Source organism: Choloepus didactylus, chromosome 11 (genome assembly GCF_015220235.1).
Source record: "Choloepus didactylus isolate mChoDid1 chromosome 11, mChoDid1.pri, whole genome shotgun sequence".
In the NCBI taxonomy this organism is placed as follows: Eukaryota; Metazoa; Chordata; class Mammalia; order Pilosa; family Megalonychidae; genus Choloepus; species Choloepus didactylus.
Genome location: NC_051317.1, coordinates 10519506 through 10529223, shown reverse-complemented (window position 1 = coordinate 10529223; position 9718 = coordinate 10519506).

Sequence of the window (9718 nt, the reverse complement as noted above, 5' to 3'; positions counted from 1 at the left end):
TAAATTTTCGACTCTTATACATCTCCTTTTAATCTTATGTTCTTACATCTTTATCGTGTCTTGTCTTTCTTCTACCCTGCTAAGGTAAACTTATCCTAGGGCAAAGAGTAAAGATGTTCTCTTTATTCTGTTTTGGAGCCACAACCTTATCAAAAGGTTAAAACAGTATCAGGCCCCTCTTGCCTATGACCTCCTCCTGGAATATTTTCAACTGTCATTTTATTTTACTCAGGGTTATTGCAACGTTTTAGAAAATATCAAATGTATGAATAATTGAAAGCACTCGAGGATAGAAAAATTACGGACAGAATTGTGAAGCAGGGAGATATGTGCTCTCATTTGTTTTACAACCCTTTACTTTTCAACTCTTTTTACTTTCATAGTTTATTACATTTATGAAAATATAAAACAAAGAATTGGCTTTATAGGCTGTTTACTGTTGCCTAATGTTTCCACCTGACATACTAACTTTAGGTTGTGAATTTCACTGGGAGCGTTAATGAAAGTGTACTGCCTGTAGACAGGTCTGTCTGTTGGACTTATGATGCCAAAGCTCACATTAGATGTTTCTGCTGAAACCGTCCATGATATTTTTCTGTAGTGAATAACTTTACCTTTGGGAAATATACTGCTGGATTTGGCTGTATGTGAGAGAGAGAGAAAGACATTTCCTGGTAAGACAGGGGAGCGGTGGGGAATAGGCCCTAGTGTAAGACCAAACCCATGGGTGGGTGCTCAGGATGATGTAAAGAAAGTAGGGATTAACCATTTGAATACATGCAGAATATTTAGAACAGTGACCAGCACATAGTAAGTAATAATATAATAATAATTATTATAATAATCACCAACAACATCCTTAGTTGTAGTATAATAAGGTAAAGAAGGACTGTATCTCCTGGAAGGCAAAAGGAGGCAGGAAAGCCAGTAAAAGTAATGAAGGTAGTCAAAGAAGATACCCAAAAGAAATTAGAGCGTTATATAGTTTTCCCTTGAACCTTGACAAATCTTGTTAGCATCGAATCCTCCCATTTTCAGCTTCTGCTTTTACCTGCACTGACCTTGAAATAAAAGCATTTTGTCACATCCCTGAAAAACAGGGACATGAAGGAGACTGCAATAGTCATGATTTTCCTACCTCAAGAGACATTTTTGGATGTCGGCTGCAAATCCCTCTGGGGCTGGCTGCCTGACAGAGGCTGAACAAAGGTTTGTTAATGTGGAGGTGACTCAAGAGTCTAACATGTTAGGTTTTTGATAGGTCACCAGAAGGTGAAACCACTGCACAAAGCATTAGAGGGAAATGATGATTTTACTAAATATTTTGTGATGACATGCAGAAGAGAGTTAATATACCATGGAGAAGACCATTTACTAAAAACACAGATCAGACATTTGCGTTCCCGCTGTAATTTTTTCTTCTGTCACCAGCCACAAGGGTCTCACTCTCTTTGTGGACTCTTTTCCCATATAAACAATAATCCTCCTCTATTGCTTCCAGCCAAGTCTGCTCTGGCCTCCCTAACACAGCCTGCTTAGCAAAGCCACAGGCCGGTAGTTAGCCATTCACCTTCTGGAAAAAGGCGATTTTGTAACCCTCCATCATCACTTGAGCAAGCCCCTTCAAGGTCTTTCTTCTCACTCCATGCAGTTTAACAAATTATATATCCCTTAAAAGCAGGTTTCTCTATGAAGGAGATGGGAGAAAGGAATTCCAGCAGAAAGAAAAGAGTCTTTGCATTTGATATTGCATAAATATGACAGTTCATTAAAGGGAAGAGCAATATTCAAAAGCTCCAGAGGTACTCACTTTTCTTCTTTAATATTCCAAAATGTATTATTAGCTATGGTAATTTTCCTTGAATATAGATTTAAATGATGCTGTAATTGTGCATTTAGTACATGAGGTTAGTTTGGCAGAATGGGAAAACTGTCCATGGTTTTATAGAATATACCTTTGACAATGTTGTTATGATACTAATTCAGGCTGGCCATTCTCTTTTCTGCTCTTCTTTCCTTTTAAATAGTCTATTATAAAAATAGAACAATTACTAATCTCTTGTTTCTTTTTTCTTAGATAAAATGTTTTAGAGAAAATACCACTTTTCTTTTTTTTATTCAGCTTTTAATCAGCAAATATATTTTAAGTGTGTATCAAGAACTCAACGTGCCCTGCAGTAAAATATATGAACTGCATAAATTAGTACGTCCTTTCATTGAGGGCAATGGAAAGGAAAAGTGGAAAAGGAGATGGGGACTAACACATTTTTGAGCAGGTACTGGGCTAAATGCAATATATAAATATAAATGTGTATACATTTTAAAGCAGAAAACTGAGGCAAGAAATAATAGGAAAGGAAATGAGGATCACTTAGATTAAGTAGTTTGCCCAAGATCATACAACTGGAGAGCGGCAGAGATTAAGTTAAAATGCAGGGTATAAGGACAACCTCATGAGCTAATGGGAAGTCATTTAAATGCTAAATTACATCATTCTAATGATGTGTGAAACTAAGAGACTAGAGAATGTAAAAGTCAAATTAGGATGGAGAAGTAGGAGACTACTACATGGAGCAGGAGATGCTTGAGAGGGACCTTACATGATGGATATGGTTTGATCCTACGAGGGGAAGAATGTGGCTACTCCAGGACAGAACGATGGTGAGCCTGGTCCTGGGAGAACAATGAGGACCCTGGTCTGATTAGAGCAAGTGAGTCTTCTGCCAGTGTTCTCAAAGATTGATGAGTATCAACTTCATTTGCCAATGACCTTGGCATGCTCAATTGTAATTAAATCTAGCAGATGCTAAGAAACATAGTTGGAAAACCGTAACCTTCTGGTTTGTGAGAAGACTTATGAAGAAAATTCTCAGGATCCCCTTTAAAACTAACAAGATTAATTATTTAAAATGAAGTGTAATTATTCCCCATTCAAGATTTGTTGTTGTTGTTGTTGTTTTGTCTTGGAGTTCATTTTGTTTGGTACATTTTGTTTGCCATAGTGTTAAATAAATCCTAGCTTTAAAATATAAATTCTGTGTTTTGTCCAAGAGTTATCCTGGTAGTAAATTAAAGATATATATCTTTTCACCAACAGGACTCTTCATTATCTTCCCAATAGCTCTCTCTCGCGCTCTCTCTCTCCACCAAAAGGCAGTAAGACAATTCCCTTTAAAGCCAGAAGCCTCACAGTAATTGCTTTCTCAATATTTTAAAATTAGTGTACCTCTCGCTATTTATTTAGCTCTCTGAAAATAACCAGAAACTTCTTAACACAACCAAGGAGAATTGAAATTTCACCCTCGGTAGTCGATGTGTTGCCATGAATGCAAACGATTTTGAAAATTTGCTGAACTAAATTTTGTAACCTTTTAAGTATATTCCAGTTAAGGAGTGTACAGTGAATAAGTTGTTTTTCATAGTAATCTTTTTCTTCAAATAAATGCTGGTGGTGCTTTTTTGTTTCAATGTTCTTACTATTAATGTTCTTTGCACAGAATTCCTAGAGGAGGGTCAACAGTAGCATTTCTGATGCCTCCCACCTGTCAAAAACAAAAAAACAAACAATTCACCACAAATAACTTAAAGCATTAAAAGGGTTTATTGAGAGAGAACATCTATTCACAAACAGAGAAAAATCTCAAACCAAAAATGAAGTGATAGTTATCTGATCACAGCCACATATAAAGGAATTTAGGGAAATTTCAAATGTGGGGGTTACAATGACTACTTAACATTAAAGTTTCTTATTACATAGTGGGGCCTTAGCAAAGTGGAGAGAAGATATATATTGATTAGCATGGTATGCTTGTCCATTCTAACAAGTTATCTCTACTGGACCAAAACTGGCTTATCATCAGGTGTGCTTAACTCCAATTTTGTAGGATACATTCAGTTTTCTTTGGAAAGTCTCTGTGGGTCAACTGTTTTTGCCTTCTGGAAAACCCTTTCTCGGAAGGAGTTGTTCTGACAACACCCATTGCAGGTGGCAATTTTATTTTATCTAGCACACACTTCAAAGGAGTCCTTCTCCCAGCAAAACTTAAGAGTTTCAGGAAGGCTGAGAAAACTACATTTTAACTATGGATAATTAAAAACTCTAAAAAATTTTTGATGTTTTACTGTTAACACTGGAAGTGAGAAGAAGAGGGAATTGAATAAAAAATGCCAGTTTACTTATGATTCCAAAAGAACAGTCTTATATCAATTGCATGTTAAAGGCTAATGGGATTACTCAATTCTGCATCTGCGATTCTGAGATTAGGGGGACATATAATCAAAGATGACTAAGCAAACTGGAAATATAAAGTCAGTTTATTAATCTGGAACAGTGCTCTTAAGCTCACTAAATACAGGGCTTCTAAAGTTGGAGAACTTGTCTTACACTTGAAGTTGACATAAGGTTTCCTCTTCTAGTCACATCCTGAATTTAAGAGAGTTGCAACTATAGTAGATTGAGTTTTACAGCCATGCACTTGATTAACTGGTTTCATTGAGTATTATCAATTCTTCTATACTGCCACTTCTTTAACTTGAATTATTATTTTATCCACCTTTCAGACAACTGTGTTTATCTGTGTGTGTGTGTTTATATCATGAAGAATTTAAAACAGATATAGTTATTTTTTTAATCCCTGGGATTTCTGGAAACATATTTTTGGTTATTTTTGCATATAGATGACATTTTATGTCATTATAGATTTCTTGGGTGATGGTTCTTTTTCCTAAAGGCTCTCAACATTTTTGCATTACCTCCTGATGTTTCATGTTATGGAGGAAAAGTCTAATAGAACAACAAAACTTTCTTTTTTCCTATATACAGTAAATATTTTTTTTTCTTCCTTGACCTCTACAGAATACATTTTCTTTATTGTTGAAATAAAAATAAAGTTAAAGTGACATAGCTAGGTCTGAATTTTTTTTTTTTTTAACTTTGTGAACCTTTTTGATCTGTATGCTTCAATCTTCTTCTCAGGAAAATTTTAAGTATACACTGTTACTTTTGTGAATATTTTTTCTTCTCCACCCCCAACCAAGGAATCCTAGTACAAAGTAATTGGAACTCTTATTTCTATTAATATCTTTCCACTATTATATCTCTTCATACTTATCTTCTGTGATCTGAGCAATTATCTCAATTTTGTCTTCTATACCTGCTTGATTTTCACTACCTTGATTTTTTTTAATTCAGTTTTATTAAGAAATATTTACTTACCATACAATCATCCATGGTGTACAATCAACTGTTCACAGTACCATCTTATAGTTGTCCATTCATCACCCCAATCTATTTTTGAACATTTTCCTTACACCAGAAAGAATCAGAATCAGAATAAAAAATAAAAATTAAAAAATAAAATAAATAAAAAAATAAAAAACACCCAAATCACCCCCCCCCCCATCTCACCCTATTTTTCATTTAGGTTTTCTCCCCTTTTTCTACTCATCCATCCATACACTGGATAAAGGAAGTACTATCCACAGGGTTTTCACAATCACACTGTCACCCATTGCAAGCTATACTGTTATATAATTGTCTTTAAGAGTCAAGGCTACTGGGTTGGAGTTTGGTAGTTGCAAGCATTTACTTCTAGCTATTCCAAAATATTAAAACCTAAAAAGTGCTATCTATATAGTCCGTAAGAATGTTCACCAGAGTGACTTCTTGACTCCATTTGAAATCTCTCAGCCACTGAAGCTCCATTTCGTTTCATTTCGCATCCCCTTTTTGTTCAAGAAGATGTTCTCAATCCCATGATGCCAGGTCCAGATTCATCCCCAGGAGTCATATCCTGCGTTGCCAGGGAGATTTACACTCCTGGCAGTCAGATCCCGCATAGGGGGGAGGGCAGGGAGGTCACCCACCAAGGTGGCTTAGTTAGAGAGAGAGAGGGCCACATCTGAGCAACATAGAGGCACTCAGGGGGAGACCCTTAGGTACAATTGTAAGCAGTGTTAGCCTCTCCTTGCAGCAACAAGCTTCATAAGGGCCAGCCCCAAGACAGAGGGCTCAGCACATCAAGCTGTCAGTCCCCAATGTCTGTGAGAACATCAGCAACAATCCAGGTGAGGAAGTCCAACACCTCTGCATTCTCCCCCAGCTCTTCAGGGGGGCCCTGAATATATATTTTTATTCTCCACCCAAATTACTTTAGGATGTGCTGCTATTTCATTCCAATCAAAACAGATCTACCATAGCTCACTTCCTATTCAAAGTTCCATGTAATTGTAGTGTTTGAACAAATTGACTGTAGAAGTTATATTGTTTAGAAAATACAGATCCTACACCAAATAAACATCTCTTCCCTTGGTCTCACATGGAAGTTGAAGTTTGGACACAGTCAGTTTCAACCTTTACCCTTTGGCCCGATTTGCTCTAGTCTTAACCAGATCTGCTTTATTCATATCTCTAATTGAAGTCTGGGCTGTGTTTCAGCTTTTTTTTTTTTTTTTTTTTTTAACAGTTGCTGTATGCATAAATACTGATATTCATATCTGCCGAGCTCTAGCTCCGAGTTTCAGGTGTAACACAGATACCCAATGTTCTAGAGACCAATCAGGTTATACGTTAATGGATCAACATCTCAGAGTTTGGAGATAGCCATTACAATTCAGGAATAGATTTGACTGCTGTAAGAGCTTACAATCTAGGGACCATTACAATAATCATTTCCCTGTTAGGCTGTGCTCTAAGATTTAATTCTCAGTTTACACATTGTAGTTAGTCCATATTAGTGAGGCATTATAGTGTTTGCCTTGGTTTCTGGCGTACTTCACTCAACAATGCTGTCTACAGGATCCATTTACCTCGTTGCGTGTCTCAGAGCTTCACTCCTTCTCGTAGTTGCTCAATATTCCATTGTATGCATACACCACAGTTCACCATTCTGTTCCTCAGTCAGTGTACCCTTAGGCCACCTCCACCCATTGCAAATCATGAACACTGCCTCCACAAACACCAGTGTGCAAATGTCCACCCATGTCTCCGCTCCCTGATCCTACAAATACACACACCGCAATGAGGTTGTAGGACCTTATGGCCCCACATACTTAGCTTCGTGTGGAGCCACCACAGTGACCTCCAGAAAGGCTACACCATTCTGCCTCATCAGCAGTAAATAGGTACATCCTTCTCTCCACATTTTCTCCAGCACTTTTACCTCTACTTATATTTTTTCCTACAATCTTATAGAGATATATTCACATAACATACAACCATCCACAGTGTACAATCAGTTGTTCATGGTATCATCACATAGTTGTACATTTATCACCATAGTCAGCACTTGAAAATATTGATTATTATGAAATTGTTTTTTTTTTTTCTGGTGAATAATAAAAAAGATAATAAAAAGAAAAAGAAAAATGTCATACAATACAATAGTAAGGACGAAAAACAATACCACTACTAAGAATCCCATATCCCTCCCTTATATCTGCCTCTCATACACATTTAACTTTGGTATACTGCCTTTGTTACATTCAATGAAGCATACTGGAATGTTACTGTTGACCATAGACTCCAGTTGCTTTGATTATGTTTTTTCCCAAATACCATCTCTTTATTTCAACACTCTGGATGGTTGACATTCATTTGTTCTCCCACATGGGAGAGCATTTTTATGTTTGTACATTTAGCAACAGTCATTGGCCACTCAAGTTTTTGCCAAGTTATACAGTCCCAGTCTTCATCATCTATCTTTAACTCTGGTGTCATACATTCCACTATCCCACCTCTTTCAGCTTTACTCACAGACATCTTTGTTCCATGTACTTATGATATTGTGCTACCATCACACAGTATTATGCTATCCATTTCTGGATCTATACAATCAATCCTGCTGAACATTTCTGTAGTCCTTTGGCATCAAATGCCTGATTTCTACCCTCTTTCTATCTCCTGGTAGCCTGTGTTACCAGCTTTTAACTCTTAAAGTTTGCTCATTAGTGTTATTTCATATTAGTGAGACCATACAGTATTTGTCCTTTTGTTTCTGCCTAACTTCACTCAACATAATGTCCTCAAGTTTCATCCATGTTATTATATGTTCCATGTCTTTGTTCTGTCTTACAGCTGCATAATATTCCATCATGTGTATATACCACAGTTTGTTTATCCACTCATCCATTGATGGACATTTGGGCTGCTTCCATCTCTTGGCAATTGTGAATAATGCCACAGTAAACATCAGTTTACAAATATCCATTTGTGTCTTAGCTCTCAGTTCCTTTGAATATATAACTAGCAATGGAAGAGCTGGGTCATATGGCAAATCTATACTTAGCTTCCTGAGAAACCTCCACACTGTCTTCCAGAGTGGTGGCACCATTCTACATTCCCACCAACAATGAATAAGTGTGCCTCTTCCTTCACATCCTCTCCAGCACTTGTAATTTTCTGTTTTTTTTGGATAATGGCTATTCTGGTAGGTGTGAGATGGTATCTCATTGCGGTTTTGATTTGCATTTCCCTAACAGCCAGGGAAGTTGAGCATTTTTTCATATGTTTATGAGACATTTCTATTTCCTCTTTGGAAAAGTGTCTGTCCATGTCTTTTGCCCATTTTTTAATTGGGTTGTTTATCTTTCTGTTGTTGAGTTGTAGGATTGCTTTATATATTCAGGATATTAAATCCTTATCTAATATGTGGTTTCCAAATACTGTCTCCCATTGTGTAGGCTGCCTTTTTACTTTTCTAACAAAGTCCATTGATGTACAAAAGTGTTTGATTTTGAGGAGATCCCATTTGTCCATTTGTTCTTTGGTTGCTCGTGCTTTGGGTGTAAGGTCTAGGAAACTACCTCCTATGGCAAGATCTTTAAGATAGTGCCCTACATTTTCTTCTAAGAGTCTTATGGTCTTAGCACTTATGTTTAGGTCTTTGATCCAATTAGAGTAAATTTTTGTATAGAGTGTGAGGTAGGAGTCCTCTTTCATTCTTTTGGAAATGGATATCCAGTTCTCCAAACACCATTTATTGAAGAGGCTGCTCTGTCCCAGTTGATTTGGCTTGACTGCCTTATCAAAGATCAATTGTCTGTAGATGTGAGAGTCTATTTCTGAACACTCAATTTAATTCCATTGGTCGGTATCTCTGTCCTTATGCCAGTACGATGCTGTTTTGAGCACTGTAGCTTTGTAATATGCTTCAAAGTCAGGTAGTGTGAGACCTCCCACTTCGTTCCTCTTTCTCAAGATATTTTTAGCTATTCGGGGCACCTTGCCCTTCCAAATAAATTTGGTTATTGGTTTTTCTATTTCTGCAAAGTAAGTTGTTGGGATTTTAATTGGTATTGCAGTGAATCTATAAATCAGTTTAGGTAGAGTTGACATCTTAATTATATTTAGTCTTCCAATCCATGAACATGGTATGTACTTCCATTTTTTTAGGTCCTGTTCGATTTCTTTTAGCAGTTCCTTGCAATTTTCTTTGTATAGGTCTTTTGTGGCCTTCGTTAAGTTTATTCCTAAATGCTTGATTCTTTTGGTTCCTATTGTAAATGGAATTTTTTTTAATGTCTTCCTCTTCTTGCACATTACTTGTGTATAAGAACACTACAGATATTTGCATGTCGATCTTGTAGCCTGCCACTTTGCTGTATTCATTGATTAGCTCTAATAGCTTTGCTGTAGATTTGACTGGACTTTCTACATACAGAATCATGTCATCTGCAAACAGTGGAAGTTTTACTTCTTCCTCTCCAATTTGGATGCCTT